This window comes from Nerophis ophidion, linkage group LG11 (assembly GCF_033978795.1).
Source record: "Nerophis ophidion isolate RoL-2023_Sa linkage group LG11, RoL_Noph_v1.0, whole genome shotgun sequence".
Taxonomy (NCBI): domain Eukaryota; kingdom Metazoa; phylum Chordata; class Actinopteri; order Syngnathiformes; family Syngnathidae; genus Nerophis; species Nerophis ophidion.
In genome coordinates, this window is record NC_084621.1 from 53,148,752 (window position 1) to 53,164,180 (window position 15,429).

At 42.3% G+C, this 15,429-nt stretch overlaps 1 protein-coding gene across 2 annotated transcripts in view; it reads right to left on the bottom strand.

Moving 5' to 3' along the window:
• LOC133562239 (CUB and sushi domain-containing protein 3-like) overlaps window positions 1–15,429 on the bottom strand; it is a 673,567-nt gene that overhangs the window by 312,896 nt on the left and 345,242 nt on the right. The gene's annotated exons all lie outside the window — the stretch shown is intronic.

Here is a 15,429-nt window from a genome sequence, read left to right on the forward strand (position 1 = left end):
CCGATATGCAGCCTCGTCTCCCTCCGAGATGAGCCCCACTACGGTGGTGTCATCCGCAAATTTGATGATGGAGTTGCTGGAGTGGGCAGGTGTGCAGTCGTATGTGTAGATGGAGTAGAGAAGGGGGCTCAGCACGCAGCCTTGTGGAGAGCCGGTACTGAGGTGCAGGCTTGATGACATGTGGCGACCCAACTGCACCCTCTGGGGGCGGTTGGATAAGAAGTCCTTAATCCACATGCAGATGGAGTTCGAGAGACCCAGGTCTGACAGTTTGGACACCAGTCTATCAGGAATAATGGTGTTAAATGCCGAGCTATAATCCACAAAAAGCAGCCGCACGTAGCTTCCCCCCGTCTCCAGGTGACCCAGGGAGGAGTGTAGGGCTGTGGCGATGGCGTCCTCTGTGGACCTGTTGGCTCTGTAGGCAAACTGGTGTGGGTCGAGCTCGGGAGGGAGGACTGAGGTGATATGGGTCCGTACCAGCTTCTCGAAGCACTTCATAGCTATAGGTGTAAGAGCAACTGGACGGTAGTCATTCAGACATCTGACAGAGTTCTTCTTCGGCACCGGGATTATTGTGGAAGTCTTCAGGCATGATGGGATGACGGCCTGGGAGAGGGACTGGGTGAAGATCTTCGTAAATACTCCGGCCAGCTGGTCTGCACAGTCTCTTAGTACCTGTCCCGGGACTCCATCTGGGCCCGTAGCCTTCCTCGGGTTCACTGCCTTCAGCGTGCGTCTCACCTCATGCTCCTCCAGTATAAGGGTGCAGCTGCTGTGGGTGTTGGGTGGAACTGTTGTGACGGCTGCAGGTGTTTTTCTCTCAAATCGGGCGAAGAAGCTGTTTAACTCCCCCGCTCGAGAGGCGTCGCCGTCAGCCGAAGGGTTACTGGGTCTGAAGTTGGTCATGTCTTTTATTCCTTTCCATACCTCCTTGGTGTTGTTGCTCTGCAGGTGGGCTTCCATTTTCCTCCTATGTTCGGCTTTTGCCTCTCTGATGCCTCTCTTCAGATTGGCTCTGGCAGCACTGTAGAGTGCCAGGTCCTGCGCTTTGAAGGCACTGTCTCTCTCTTTGAGTAAGCCCTGGACTGTTTTTGTCATCCAGGGCTTCCTGTTGGGGTAGACTCGGATGCGCTTGTCCACTGTGACAGTGTCTATGCAGTGTTTGATGTACCCCAGGACTGCTTCTGTGTACTGCTCCAAGTCTGGGTTTTCAAAAACTGACCAGTCTGTTGTATCAAAGCAGTCCTGCAGCTGTTCCATGGCTCCCTCCGGCCATGTTTTGACCGTTTTGGTTGTGATAGGAGCACTTTTTCTTATTGGTGTGTAAGCTGGCAAAAGGAGCAGGGATATGTGGTCAGACTTGCCTAATTGGGGAAGTTGTTTGGCTCTATATCCTTTTTTTATGTTGGAATAGACTTTGTCCAGTGTGTTAGCTCCCCTCGTAGCACACTTCACATGCTGGTGAAGTTTGGGGAGCACTTTTTTCAGGTCGACATGATTAAAGTCCCCCGCTATGATGTGGATGCCGTCGGGATATTTGTTCTGTTGTGCACTGATTGTATCGTGCAACAGAGCTAGCGCCGTGCTAGCGTTAGCATCGGGAGCTATATACACGTTTGTGATCAGGACAGCAGAGTGCTCCCTGGCTAGATGGAAGGGTTGGCATTTAACTGTAAAATATTCCAGATCTTGGGAACAGTGGCTGTTAACTACCTTTGAATCAGAAGTCCACTTGTTGTTTAGGTAGGTTAGCAGTCCGCCCCCACGCCGCTTGCCGGAAGACACTGCGTTTCTGTCCTGTCTGTGTGCTGTGTGACCGGTTAGCTCCATGCTAGCGTCGGGTATTGAGGACGTTAGCCAGGTTTCCGTAAACAATAGGGCGCAGCTGTCCATCACAGTATTTTGTGCTACACGGAGCCTCACCTCGTCCATCTTGTCCTCTTCACCATGAGGAGCGAGCGACCTCGCATTAGCCAGGAATAGACTTGGTATCGGTGGTCTGTTTGGGTTCATTTTTAGTCTGGCTAACACGCCGCCCCTTCGGCCACGGCGTCTTCGCCTCCGCCTCCTCCTCGCCGGGCACAGTAGCCATGGAGCTCCAGGGCTACGTGCTAACTCCTCTGGGATGTTGTGTCGGCTTGTAAAATCCACCGAAATAGTCTGCTCAGACCGCAATCCAATCTCCAACAAGTTTTTTCATGTACAGTGTAAGGAAATATAATCATGTGGGTATAATTTAGGTAAAACACTACGTACTTGGCCGCCATGAAAACAACCCTGTTTAATAATTGGTAGAGGATATGAAATTGGCAAGTGTAAACTGCACATCATCCTCACATGTTGCTCACTTCTACAGAAGGCCAGCTCCCACCTAACAAACACGATACTATACACTCTTGTTTAAGGTCACCACCGCTGGACTCTGACCACGTTCAAGTCAACTTACTATATATGCGGACTGTTTGCATTTTCAATAACTAATATAATTGGGAGGGTTCAATCTGATGAGTAACTTATGAAATCAAACTTTGGAAATAATAAAGACCGAAATGGGAAAAAAAGAGTAGCTTTACAGTAGTGTGGGGTTTAGTAGTAGCAGTATGTGACATTTGGTAGGCCACAAACAAAAGCTTGTTTCGGGTCACAAAAATCCAACAGTGTCCCTCGGCGAAATATGTTGATATCTATTGTATGAGAGGCTGTGAATGACGGAGGTGTCCCCGTGCATGATCTCTGTCTCAAGTGAACATCACAGATGAGTCAACAGTCACCCTCAGGGTCAACACTTTTGTGATCACTCTCCGCAGTGCTATTTCTCATTCCCAGTCTCCTACGTTATAACCCGCTTGCTCATTATGGCGCGCTCCATCTCACTTATTCTCTTTGCAACTGTCTCCCTCCCTCCTTTAGCTCTCCTAACCTCCCTCGTTCTTTCTTTGCCTATTTAGTTTCAGCTTGTATTCTCTATTGCAGCGGTTCTCAACCTTTTTTCAGTGATGTACCCCCTGTGAACGTCTTTTCAATTCAAGTACCCCTTAATCAGAGCAAAGCATTTTTGGTTGAAAAAAAAGAGATAAAGAAGTAAAATACAGCACTATGTCATCAGTTTCTGATTCATTAAAGGGGAACAATATCACAATTTCAAAAGGGTTGAAAACAATAAAAATCAGTTCCCAGTGGCTTGTTTTATTTTTCGAAGTTTTTTTCAAAATGTTACACCTCCCGGAAAATCCCTAAAAAAAGCTTTAAAGTTCTTGATTTTCGCTATTTGCGATGCGACTGTCCATTTCCCTGTGACGTCATACAGTGCTGCCAATACAAACAACATGGCGGTTACCACAGCAAGATATAAAGACATTAGCTCGTATTCAGACTCGGATTTCTGCGGCTTAAGCGATTCAACAGATTACGCATGTATTGAAACAGATGGTCGGAGTATGGAGGCAGATAGCGAAAACGAAATTGAAGAAGAAATTGAAGCTATTGAGCGAGTAGCTATTGGCGTTCGGGTGTCATCCTGACCAGATGCCATAGCATGGGTGTACCTAATGAAGTGGCCCATAGCATGGCTGCCTTATTATCATCGCCGGTAAAATGTGCGGACCAAACAATCAGGACTTTCGCATCTTGTGACACTGGAGCATCTTAAATCCGTCGATTGGTAAGTGTTTGTTTCGCATTAAATGTGGGTATCTAGTTTCAAATGTAAATTACAGCTAGCGTAAATAGCATGTTAGCATCGGTTAGCGTAGCATGTTAGCATCAATTAGCTGGCAGTCTTGCCGTGACCAAATGTCTGATTAGCACATAAGTCAACAACATTAACAAAACTCACCTTTGTGATTTTGTTGACTTAATTGTTGCAAATGCATCTGCATGTTATCCATACATCTCTTTGCCATGTCTGTCTTAGCATCGCAGGTAAAATGTGCAGACACTCTGGCAAATTCAATGGGGGTCTGGCGGCAGATTTCTTGCCAGTGGTGCAACTTGAATCCCTCCCTGTTAGTGTTGTTACACCCTCCGACAACACACCGACGAGGCATGATGTCTCCAAGGTTCCAAAAAATAGTCGAAAAAACGGAAAATAACAGAGCTGAGACCCGGTGTTTGTAATGTGAAAATGAATATGGCGTGTGTTACCTCGGTGACGTCACGTTCTGACGTCATCGCTAAAAGACAGATAAACAGAAAGGCGTTTAATTTGCCAAAATTCACCCATTTAGAGTTCGGTAATCGGTTAAAAAAATACATGGTCTTTTTTCTGCAACATCAAGGTATATATTGACGCTTGCATAGGTTTGGTGATGATGTTCCCTTTTAAATTGTATAACAGTGCAAAATATTGCTCATTTGTAGTGGTCTTTCTTGAACTATTTGGAGAAAAAATAAATAAATAAAAACTTGTTGAAAAATAAACAAATTATTTAATTACAAATAAAGATTTTTACACATACAGTAGAAGTAATCACCAACCTAAAGTTCCCTCTTTGGGGATTGTGATAAAGATCTATCTGGCTTCATAAACTTAATTCTAAACATCCATCCATCCATCTTCTTCCGCTTATCCGAGATCGGGTCGTGGGGGCAGCAGCCTAAGCAGGGAAGCCCAGACTTCCCTCTCCCCAGCCACTTCGTCTAGCTCTTCCCGGGGGATCCCGAGGTGTTCCCACACCAGCCGGGAGACATAGTCTTCCCAACGTGTCCTGGGTCTTCCCTGTGGCCTCCTACCAGTTGGACGTGCCCTAAACACCTCCCTAGTGAGGTGTTCGGGTTTCATCCTGACCAGATGCCCGAACCACCTCATCTGGCTCCTCTCATTGTGGAGAAGCAGCGGCTTTACTTTGAGTTCCTCCCGGATGACAGAGCTTCTCACCCTATCTCTAAGGAAGAGCCCCGCTACACGGCGGAGGAAACTCATTTCGGCCGCTTGTACCCGTGATCTTATCCTTTCGGTCATGACCAAAAGCTCATGACCATAGGTGAGGATGGGAACGTAGATCGACCGGTAAATTGAGAGCTTTGCCTTCCGGCTCACCTCCTTCTTCACCACAACGGACCGGTACAATTCTAAACATTTTCTTCACAAAAAAGAAATCTTTAACATCAATATTTATGAAACATATCCACAAAAAATCTAGCTGTCAACACTGAATATTGCATTGTTGCATTTCTTTTCACAGTTTATGAACTTACATTCATATTTTGTAGAAGCATTATTCAATAAATATATTTATAAAGGATTTTTAAAATGTTGCTATTTTTAGAATATTTAAAAAAAATCTCACGTACCCCTTGGCATACCTTCAAGTACCCCCAGGGGTACGCGTACACTCATTTGAGAACCACTGCTCTATTGCAATCTGTTACGCCTGACACACTGTGTGGCAGCTATATGCTGACACCATACAGTAGTGGACTTTACATTACAAAAAGTCCCAGATAGTACAACAGACAACGGAAAAGTGTGAAGTTTGTCAGTATCTCTTCAGTGGGTATAAACTTCATGGGGGTCCTATTGTTCAAAACCAACTTTTCCGACCCGTTGGTACCAGTGTTTGTGTATTTGTCATCCCCATATGTCCCCAACATATGAACTCAAACCATGGAGGCATGGCAGATATATTTATACAAAAATGTTGCCACCTTCAAAACTTGCTCTAAACAAGCAGTTAGGAATTTGAGATGTTAGTGACATATTTTGCTTTAGTTACATCAGCGGGTATCTCCATATACTGTAGAGCAGGAGGGGTGCCCATTACGTCGATCGCGAGCTACCAGTCGACCGCGGGGGATGTGTCAGTCGATCTCCAGCCAGGCTTTTAAAAAAAATAGACCTAAAAATTAGTGATCATCAATCTTCACCAAGACGTCACTTACATGACATTCACGGTACCGGAGGGTCTTGTGAGATGACGCTGCCTGCTGCAAGATCATTATTATGAAAATATGACCGAGAGGAAGGCGAGAAACACTTTTTATTTCAACAGACTCTCGCGCCGTACCTTCCGTCAAAACTCTAAAGGCCGACTGCACATTTCCTATCTTCACAATAAAAGCCCTGCTTCATGCTGCCTGCGCTAACTAAATACAGAGTCTTGTGCACGCCAGCTTTCCGAGACTCTTATTTTGTTAGCGCAGGCAGCATGAAGCAGGGCTTTTATTGTGAAGATAGGAAATGTGCAGTCGGCCTTTAGAGTTTTGACGGAAGGGACGGCGCGAAAGTCTGTTGAAATAAAAAGTGTTTCTCGCCTTCCTCTCTGTCATTTTTTCATAATAATGAACTGGCAGCAGCCAGCGTCATCTCACAAGACCCTCGGGTGCCGTGAATGTCAATCAAGCGAGCTACGGAATTTGCCGCTAATGTTTTTCTTGTAAAGTGTATGGAGGCTGGATGAATTAGATGCCAAAAACCAACCACTTTCATGTGGTATTGTACAGAAAGGACAACTTTCTTTCTCCTCCATTTGAAAATGTGGGCGTTATCATCATTACTGTCTGATTCCAATCAATGCAAGTCATCAGAATCAGGTAATACACCAACTTATATTCTTGTCTTTGTGAAAGAAAGACATCTATATGTGTTACACATGCTTGTATTATCATTAAACACATCTAACTTGTTTACAAAAATGTCTCTTTCATAAATAAATAAATATAAATGATATATATAAATGAGGTAGATCCCCACGAGTTGGTCAATTGAAATGTAGCTCGCCTGCAGAAAAAGTGTGGGCACCCCTGCTGTAGAGGTTTACCCAAAAAGCTTTGTGGGAATCTGCCTTTTTTTAGTTGGACTGAATAAGTTTTTTATTTCTCTCAACGCTCTTGTTGTGGGGCTTACCGGCTCGTACATGCACATGCATGCTAAAATCCTCCGCTGTTGCCATTTCTAATAAAAAGTAGAATACAGTTCGAACTTACATCTGTAAGACTCTGTATGGATGCGCTAAAAACGAGAACCATATAACTATGGATGTCAAACATAAGTTAACTCATGTATTTAATCAGAAAAGATTATTCGCGGAAATCATGTGTAAACGCAGATTAATTACCCATATTTATTTTGAGTGCACATGCTACTTCACCTTGACCGCGGATGGTTTCCTAAAAGGCAGCACGTGTTGTTATTGCATGTGTCAGTGCAAAGGATGAGTGAGGAGGCGCAAATCAGTGTGCTCACTGACACATTTCACATCAAAATATACCCTGATGGGACTAAATACGATGTGGTTACCAAGCTTTGAGAAAATAAATGTGCATTATATATGACATTTGACGGTAAAATTTCATTTGTGTCAAAAATATTGGGTCCTTTTTTAAAGATATTTAGAATGATCTAAAAACAGATCAAAGCTGTTTAATGGTGATGTTTTTGAAAATGGATGCTGTAATACATTTGACTGAGAGAGTATGTTTACACTGGATGCTTTTAGTACTTCAGGGTTGGTGTCGGAAAACCTTTTGAAGCTATGGCAAAAAAAGCAGCACAGAACACAAAATGTATTACAAAACATTACATTGTTTCTTTCCTTCTGCTGCATGCATTCATCTCTGGCAGTCTTGGTTACATGAAAATAGCATTTTGGTGAATGCAACCTCAAAAGGTGAAACACTGGAAGTTGAACTCGGTGTAAACAAGACTGTATTCCTATGGGCCAGTGTATGTGTGTAAGCTTACAAACAATGCCGTAGGCAAAAATTGAGTGCCATAAATAATTCAGCACTTAAAAAAACAGGCAAAGTTATTGTTTGAAATGTGACCGCACGTTATTTAAAGGCCTAGTGAAACCCACTACTACCCACCACGCAGTCTGATAGTTTATATATCAATGATGAAATATTAACATTGCAACACATGCCAATACGGCCTTTTTAGTTTACTAAATTGCAATTTTAAATTTCCCGGGACTTTTTTCTTGAAACATTTGCATAATGATGACGTGTACGCGTGTCGTCACGGGCTGTTATGAATATGAGCGCTGCACACACACACAGCTAAAAGTTGTCTTCTTTAACGGCATAATTACACAGTATTTTGGAGATCTGTTTTGCTGAATCTTTTGCAATTTGTTCAATTAATATTGGACGAGTCTCAGTAGAAAGATGGAGTTGGGAAGCTTTAGCCTTTAGCCACACAAACACATGGTGATTCCTTGTTTAAAATTCACGGAGGTGAAACTTTAGTAGGGATCACAGCGGACATGGATCCCGACCACTTGTCAACCAGCAGGTTTCGGTGAGAAAATTGTGGTTAAAAAGTCTGCACTTACCGGATATCAGCTGAGCTTTTGGCTCCCGTACAGCTGCCGTGGACTTCCCCGAGACACTGCGCGTCAACACCCGGTCGGCCGTGGACGTACACTTCCGACTATCAGGTACTGTTAAACTCACTAAAACACTAGCAACACAATAGAGAGAAAAGGGATTTCCCAGAATTATCCTAGTAAATGTGTCTAAAACCATATGAATCCGTCTCAATGCAACGCGATTGCAATCGCATTTTTTTTTTCCTAGTCCATCGCTATCAATATCCACAAACACAAATATTTCATCCTCGCTCAAATTAATGGAGAAATTGTCGTTTTCTCGGTCCGAATAGCTCTTTTTGTTGTAGGCTCCCATTAGAAACAATGTGAATATGTGAGGAGCCATCAACATGTGACGTCATCGTCTGCGACTTCCGGTAGAGGCAGGGCTTTTCTCTTAACACCTAAAGTTGCGAAATTTATCGTGGATGTTTTCTACTAAATCCTTTCAGCAAAAATATGGCATTATCGCGAAATGATCAAGTATGACACATAGAATGGACCTGCTATCCCTGTTTAAATAAGAAAATCTCATTTTTAGTTGGCCTTTAAGACAATAACTAAACTTTAAAGGGAAAGACAATTGCACATAGTACCTTGATGATGTTGGAAGGGAACACACCACAGACCAGCCATGTATGTGCCACACATATGATGGCTCAAATGTGACCAATTTACAAACTGTAATCTGTGTTTTAATTACAAAGTAGCATTTTTATGCTGGAGAATTGGACATTGACTGGATGTGAACACACAATAACATTGAATCTGCCCAGTTAACGCTATTAACCACAGACAAAAAAACATTTACATAACCAGTTTGGATCTCAGTTTAAAAAAAAAAATCAAATACTGTATGTTAGGTATACACTGGCTAGCCACAAAAGTTGCTCTGACATAATACATGATCGTTTTGGTAGAGTAGAGTAAATCCATACAATTGTATTGTCGAGCATGTGTGAACATCCTCCAGTAAATGCATTGGAAACTCGTCAGAGATCCTTAAAGGCCTACTGAAACCCACTACTACCGACCACACAGTCTGATAGTTTATATATCAATGATGAAATATTAACATTGCAACACATGCCAAAACATCCCTTTTAGTTTACTAAATTGCAATTTCAGATTTCCCAGCAGTTTCCTGTTGAAAACGTCGCGTAATGATGACGTATACGCGTGACGTCACTGACTGTGAGGAAATATCAGCGCTGCGCACACACAGAGCTAAAAGTCGTCTGCTTTAACCGCATAACCATACAGTATTTTGGACATCTGTGTTGCTGAATCTTTTGCAATTTGTTCATTTAATAATGGAGACTATAAAGAACAATGCTGTTGGTGGAAAGCGGTGGATTCCAGCTGTCTTTAGCAACAGGACCCAGCCGGCGTTTCTTTGTTTGTTGTGACAGCGAAGCGGTCAAGCAAACCTGTTTTCTGTACGTCAACCAGCATGTTTTTGGATGGGGAAATTGTGATGGATATCTTTCCGAAGACATCCGTGGATTATTCGTCATTCTGCAGCAGCTGTGAGCTTGGCTCCTCGGCTTCTCTCTGAGACACAGTGTGTTCAACGCAGCCCTCCGACCTCGAGGTACAGTATGTCTTTACAATCTTTAAAATCTCACTAAAACACTATTAAAACAATAAGCAGATAAGGGATCTTCCAGAATTATCCTAGTAAAAGTGTCTAATTACATCTGAAACGCTCACACTGCGTCGCCCGGAGCTGTTTCTTTTTTTTTTTTTTTTTTCTAGTCCGTCGCTATCAATATCCACAAACACGAATCTTTCATCCTCGCTCCGAAAATGGGGAAATTGTCGCTTTCTCGGTCAGAATCGCTCGCGCTGCTGGCGTCCAGGATTGTAATCAATGGGTGGATGTGAGGAGTCCGACAATCTGTGACGTCACGCGCACTACTTCCGAAAAAGGCAGGGCTTTTTTAAGAGCGACCAAAAGTTGCGAACTTTATCGTCAATTTTCTCTACTAAATCCTTTCAGCAAAAATATGGCAATATCACAAAATTATCATGTATGACACATAGAATGGACCGGCTATCCCCGTTTGAATAAGAAAATCTAATTTCAGTAGGCCTTTAAGGTAACACGTGATTGATTGATTGATTGAGTGATTGAGTGATTGACATTTTTATTAGTAGATTGCACAGTACAGTACATATTCCGTACAGTTGACCACTGAATGGTAACACCCGAATAAGTTTTTCAACTTGTTTAAGTTGGGGTCCTTGTCAATCGATTCAGGGTAAATGGTGACTTCCTATTCTATTCTGTGTTATATATGTTTTATGTTTCACGATAGCACCAAGTAAAATTCCTAGATTGCAAACTTGTTCTCAAACAATGGCAATACAAACTATTCTGATTCTGACTTTGGGCAAAACTTCAGTAGAAGTAACCAGAAAAAAAATCACACGAAAGACTCTGGCTTTGTCATCGGAAGCCACTTTCCACACATGGAAATAATAGTATTGCTGTCATGTTTATTTACTCCTGTGCCACGGAAACAGTTTGGCTCATGCCGAAACAACAAAAGAACGATTTGTAAATAGAACCAAGCACTCAGGTCATATAGATGAATAACATCATTCACAAACAAAAACTGGAAATGTGAAACTAATATTGGCAATTTGTTAAATGAAATCGAGTTATCCTGGGGTGTTGCCTTGGTCGCTATATTTTCTAATTATGTGTTTCAGGTTATTATGACAGTTTTGACTTTATTATTAGTTTCTGTATTATTTCCTGTCCAAGACTCGTATTTTCGTTTTCCACTTCCTGTTTGCCTCCACCACTTATTTTGTTTGAGTGCTGGCTCCCTCACCTTTTTTTGATTTGCAACCAGGCACATGTGTGTCCTGGTTGCCAATCATATCCTTTTTATGACAGCCGGGACTAGGCTGGATTATTTTGCTTCTGTTTGCTTCCATGCTACATATCATTTGCTATGCATTTTGCTCCCTGTGCACTTCCCTGCTGCACTATTGTTTATATGTGTTAATAAATACATTTTACCTGCACTTTGAATTCTGTCTCTGCAACCAACACCACACAAAAACGTAAACAAATAATATGGATATGCAAACTAAGTTATAGCACATAAATAGTTACAAATATAAAAGATATTAAAATGTTCAAAACATAAAAATGTTCATAGTTCTGCTCTAAGCTATAGCTACAACACATTATCAATCTCCCTGCTGGTATTTATTCCAGTGATACAAACTATTTCAGGAAAAAACAACCATTTTTTGAAGCATCAGTCTTCAATTACGTTTTCTATTTTGCGTTATTAGTGCCATGGGACTACTTGGCTTGAATTCAAACAGCTTTCAATCTGGCACACAGCAGCTGGTGGCTGGCAACAATTAGCCCCCAAAAAGTATGTCAAGTCACATGCAGTACCATTTACAGGTTTATCATATGTGTTTCATAATGAACGTCAATAGCACACTATTTTAGTGTCCCTATTCAGAGCAAGTAAAATTTAACTTGGTGATGTCAGGCATGGACTCTGACTAGGATTGTTTCTTCGATGCAAAGGATGATTGGCACTAGCCAGGCATGAATGAAGGTACATTTTTATTTATATTCTAACAAAACTAAAAAAAGGCAAACGAAGGGCGCTCACAAGGAGGTACGAATACTAGGTTACAAAATACAAACATGAAACAAAAACACTTGCACGGTGGCATGAAAAAACAAAACTTGCACTGAGGCATAAATACACAAGTTACGTGGCGTGGACAAAAACGAACAGCATAGCAAGGCGTGAAGCAGATGAATATGGGATGTGTAGGTGTGTCGGTAGGTAAAGTTGCCAGACTGACTATCAGGCAACTGTGGCTTAAATATTAGCAATGATAATTAACCAGCAGGTGTGCGAACTGAGGACCGGGGCGTGATTTGGGGACAAGGTGGAAACTAATGAGTTACTATGGAAACAAAAACAAACCAGGAAGTGCAAAACAGGAAACAAGTGTCCAAAAAACAAAACATAACATGACCAAAACTAATAATGATTTCCTGGGCGTGACAGGTGAAGCATATATTTTAGGTTGAAGCAGGCCTTTTAAACACACACATCAGTTCTGTGATCGTAATATAGCCATTTTTGAAAATGATATAAATCCATATAAAACAGTCAAGGTGTGAAACCCTTGAGAATAAGAATATTTTCTCTCGAAATTTCGCTCCCTGTTCCACTAGGTTGACACAATATCCCAATGGCTTATAGAACTCTATCGGTCATATTTTGACATATCTATATACTTCATACCCAGAGCACATATTATATAATATGAATTTCTTCATGCTGATCCCTGATCACATCGAATAAAAGCTTAACATTCACAGTATTTCATCAAAAAGAAAAACAGGACTCCTGCCTGGCTATTTCATCTATTGACTTGAACAATTATGGGCTAAACATTTTTTTTAGAGTAAGACCACTTGGGGAAGAGATTCATATGGCCCCATTCCTCGGTGGATCTCTCGTGAGGAGAAGAGGGGGAGTGGTAATATTCTTTTGCAATGCAGTTTACTGAAAATGATGGCAAGCGCCACTCTGCAGAGCAATTGCCACTGTGGTCCAAGTAGGAATTGGTAAAAAAAAAAAAACATTTAAAGATATTCAACACTCTACTGCCATCTAGGGGGCTGAAGTAGCTAGTGCACCCCCCAATTTGTCACGTTTCATGTGTCAGGTAAACCATGACAAAGAGGGTTCAATAAATCCCATTCCGACTGTAAGTTCCTCTAAGAGTGTTGTTGTCATGATCCTTGCCCCGGATCATGTTTTGTCATTTTCTGTTAGTTTTGGACTCCCGTAGTTCCTGTTTGTGCACCTGTGGGTTTGTTTTAATTTCCATGGGGATTAATTGGGTTCGCCTGCCTCTGGTTAGTGGTCGGCACGCTCACCTGTTGTCGACCACTAATGAGAGAGCTGTATATTCACTTCTCTTGCCACACTCGTCCTGGCTTCATTGTTTGCTACATGCAACAGTTACGTTGGGTAAATTCCTAGTCTCCTATGCTTCTTGATTCCTTGCTTTAGTTTCCCATGCGATTGGAACACATACCTATTGCTTGTAGTCTAGTTTTGGTATGTATTTGATTTTTGAGGAATAAATCATGTTCCTACATGCTTTCGTCCGGAGTCTTCCGTGACAAGTTGTAATTTCCTCGGTTTACATGGATACAACATTGCAACTGTGTCCAGCAACAAAAACGTGCCAACAAATACATTTTGGCAACGATTTTTCACCAGTTCCGTTGTGTTCAACAGTTCCTGGATATACTCTGTAAAATCACAGTAAGTTATGTGCAATGTGTTGAAACCAATGTTTTCAAAATGTTATGTTGTCGTTTGATCCACATCTGCTGTACAGTAACTGCTGAGAGCCATGGCAAATTAAGTATACATTTATTAACATTGTCTTAGACTATAATCTAATCTTAATGGTGGATGTATTTCAATGTTGGGACTCATAAATGAAAGTCTTCTGACAATGGAGCTACCGGTAGCCACGCCATTGTGTCTATTTTGACAAATAAAACCCAATAAATACCAATCCAAAAAATACCAAAAATACTCAATTTACATTTGGTGACCTAAATATAAACCAAGTATTAGCAATATTGGTATTATAAGCTCTAACGTTAGGGACCTATTTTTAGCGGCACATTGATCAGCGACCGGTACCTAGCTTTACACTGCTGTATTGACATCAGCGACTGGGCTGCTTTCTCGCCTCGGAACTCATAAAAGTTTATTGTAGATCATTGGTTCTCAAACCTTTTTCACCCAGTACCATCTAAGAAAAAAACTTGTATCCTTCATCCACAATTAGGGATCAGCTCTTGCTTTTTGTCCTATACCAGGGGTCGGCAACCCGCGGCTCCGAAGCCGCATGCGGCTCTTTGGCAACTCTGATGCGGCTCAGCTGCACAATTGCCGACCCCCCAGATTGTTGAGGGGAGATTCCGGAATTCAATGCCTCTCCCGGACATCAACGTTCTCCAATTTTCACTCGGACTACAATATTAAGGGCGTGCCGTGATGATATTACTCTTAACGTACTCTTGAACGTCATCACGCCCGCCATTCACGGAATTCTATTTGCGTGCCGACCGGACACATGCATTTCGCTGCTCTTATTGGCACATGTATGAGATTGCAAGGCATACTGGGTGACACAGAGTACACTGACGGTTGTGATATAAACAACTTTAACACGCCTACTAATATGCGCCACATTGTGAACCCACACAAAAGAAGAATGACAAACACATTTCGGGAGACAATCCTCACAGTAACACAACATAAACGCAACACAACAAATACCCAGAATCCTTTGCATCCATGACTCCACCTGACTATGTTATACACACCGCGAGCACCAAACCCCGCCCACCTCAACCACGCAGGAAGGTGGTTTGGTGCTCGCGGGGTGCATAACATAGTCAGGAAGTTTCATGGATGCAAAGTATTCTGGGTATTTGTTGTGTTGCGTTTATGTTGTGTTGCTGTGAGGATTTTCTCCGCAAATGTGTTTGTCATTCTTCTTTTGTGTGGGTTCACAATGTGGCGCATATAAGTAAGAGTGTTAAAGTTGTTTATATCACAGCCGTCAGTGTACTCCGTGTCACCCAGTATGCCTTCCAGTCGTGTGCGTGTATCTGCGGAAGCCTCTCACAACATGTTGCTGGGCTGGCAAGCAGTTTGTACATGTTGTAGAAGGTGTTTAAGGCAATGGCTTCATAGCATGCCCTTATTCTTGTCATCTGGGTGACAACCAGCAGATATTGGCGAGAATAGTTGCGGCTCCCATTGCCTTCCTCATTTTGTGAAACGGGTCGAAAAGGCTCTTTGAGTGGTAAAGGTTGCCGACCCCTGTCCTATACCTAGTTTAAGTAACTCAAACACATTGCACAACTGGTGACAATTTATGGTTTAGGAGTAGAATGCCATCCCACATCATTGTGTGGCATAGATGGCAATAAGCATGTGGAGAATACGCCAAGAAAACATTTCAAACAAGTTGTGTGTGTGTGTGTGTGTGTGTGTGTGTGCGTGTGTTCTTCTATTGTTATTAA